Raw genomic sequence first — 2,452 nt, 5'->3', positions numbered from 1 at the left:
CACGCTGATCAAGGTCTCCATCTCTGTTTAGAAGTTCCAGCCGCTCACCTAGCCACCACAACCTGGAAAACTGAAGGGTGCGACCTTCCTTGGAGGTGAGGCCGCTGAAGAGAAAAATCCTCCACCGTCGATCACTACAAACATGATAGGAAACTACGTTGATGTCCTCATGGATGGCTGACCAGCCCAAGCCCTTGTGGACTCTGGAGCATCATATTCAGTCATTTCGGAGAAGTACCATCGCCAGTTGCGGAAAACCATATTCGTCGACAGCAAAACATCTCTTCTGAAGGTGGCTAATGGGAAACATGTAAAACCTACAGGAAGATGTATCATCCGTGTAGGTATAAGTGCCCTTAGAATTCATCATCTTACCAGAGTGTAGTCACGGTGAAATTCTCGGATGGGACTTTTTGAAAGCTTCTCAGGCAATTATAGATTGTGGTCGCTCGACGATTATGCTAGACGAGATGAGACACTGTGGAGAGGAAGATGCGCATCCGAGTGTGTGGAGACTGTGTGTGCTGGATGAAGTTATCATGCCTGCAGTCAGCACTAGAAAGGTAACTGCCACGTGTCATGCCATGCATCAACCCATGGACCTTGTAGCGGAATGTAAGAGAAACATACCACTGAAGAATAACTTGGTCATCCCAGCCTCTGTCATTGCGGACAGTTAACTGTCCAACTGTCCCCGAGAACCGCAGATCCTTCTAAGATGCGTGTGCATAGCAAACACTAAGCCATTAATTGCAGAACAAGTGAGCATCATAGAAACCTCCCATGCCGAGTCTGTGGGCGAAATTAGCGCTACCACTACGAGACAAGATCTTCAAGCTTGACTATCACCAGATCTCACTAAGGATCAACAGAAGAAGCTATTTACCATTCTTCAAGAGTTCTCTGAATGCTTCAATCCACAGGTGAAGAGCAAATTAGACAAATCAATGGTGAATCACCGTATTAGCACTGGAGACCATCACCCAATAAGCTAGAGAGTAAATCGTGTGTCAACAACGGAACGTCGAATAATTCGCAGCGAGGTAGAGAAAATGATGAAGAATGACATCATTCAGCCTTCACAGAGCCCATGGTCATTACCAGTGGTCCTCGTCAGGAAGGAGGATAGCAGTTGGCGCTTTTGTGTTGATTATAGGAAGCTTAATAAGAGAACTAAAAAGGACGTTTACCCTGTTTCATGAATTGACGATACACTTGATTGTCTGAAGGGGGCGAAGTTTTTCTCAACCATGGACATGTACTCGGGACACTGGCAAATCAATGTAGATGTGGCTGATCATGAGAAAATTACATTCATCACCCCTGAGGGCCTGTACGAGTTTAAGGTAATGCCGTTTGATTTGTGTAATGCACCAGCAACTTTTGAACGGATGATGGATAATCTTCTAAGGCAACTGAAGTGGACGATGTGTCTTTGTTATTTAGATGACATCATAGTGTTCTCAGGGCAACGGCCTTGCCGCAGTGGATACACCGGTTCCCGTGAGATCACCAAAGTTAAGCGCTGTCGGGCGTGGTCGGCGCTTGGATGGGTGACCATCCAGGCCGCCATGCGCTGTTGCCATTTTTCTGGGTGCACTCAGCCTCGTGATGCCAATTGAGGAGCTACTCAACCAAATAGTAGCGGCTTCGGTCAAGAATACCATCTTACGACCGGAAGAGCGGTGTGCTGACCCCATGCCCCTCCTATCCGCATCCTCCACCGAGGATGACACGGTGGTCGGATGGTCCTGGTAGGCCACTCATGGCCTGAAGATGGAGTGCTTTATAGTGTTCTCAGAGACGTTTGATGAACATGTAAAACGAATGAGGGCCATTCTTAAGTGTCTCCAACAAGGTGGACTGAAACTGAAATCAAGAAAGTGTCTCTTTGGAGCAAAACAAATCAAAATCCTTGGACTCCTTGTGTCAAACGAAGGTTTGTGGCCAGACCCAGAAAAGGTGAGATCTATAATGGAATTTCCTATTCCTAAAAGTATTAGAGATGTGAGAAGCTTCCACAGATTATGTTCTTATTACTGTGGTTTTATCAAAGACTTTTGTATCAAAGCCAGGCCACTCCAAGAGTTGTTAAAAGCTGATGCTAAATTTATCTTCTTTCAATGTGCTGCGATAAGCTCTGACGACTGACCCTGTACTTGGTCTGTGTGATGAGAGAGCGTCTACAGAAATACACACAGATGCCAGTGGGTATGGGATCAGTGCTGTTCTGGTGCAAATTTCAGATCGAAAAGAGAAGGTTATAGCCTATGGTTCTTGGACATTTACAAAAGCCAAGAGAAACAACTCAACTTCAGAAAGAGAATGTCTTGCTGTGATCTGGGCCATGTGCAAATTTCAATAGTATCTCTACGGAAGGCCATTCACAGTTGTTACAGACCATCATTCACTTTGTTGGTTCACAGGTCTTAAGGATCCAACAGGACCACTC

General features: G+C 45.8%; 1 pseudogene; it reads left to right on the top strand.

Moving 5' to 3' along the window:
• Positions 1 to 1,467: 1,467 nt before the first annotated feature.
• LOC124556984 lies at positions 1,468 to 1,585 on the top strand (annotated as a pseudogene).
• Positions 1,586 to 2,452: the final 867 nt, after the last annotated feature.

Source organism: Schistocerca americana, chromosome X, assembly GCF_021461395.2.
Source record: "Schistocerca americana isolate TAMUIC-IGC-003095 chromosome X, iqSchAmer2.1, whole genome shotgun sequence".
In the NCBI taxonomy this organism is placed as follows: Eukaryota; Metazoa; Arthropoda; class Insecta; order Orthoptera; family Acrididae; genus Schistocerca; species Schistocerca americana.
This window is presented reverse-complemented; position numbering and strand designations above follow the sequence as displayed.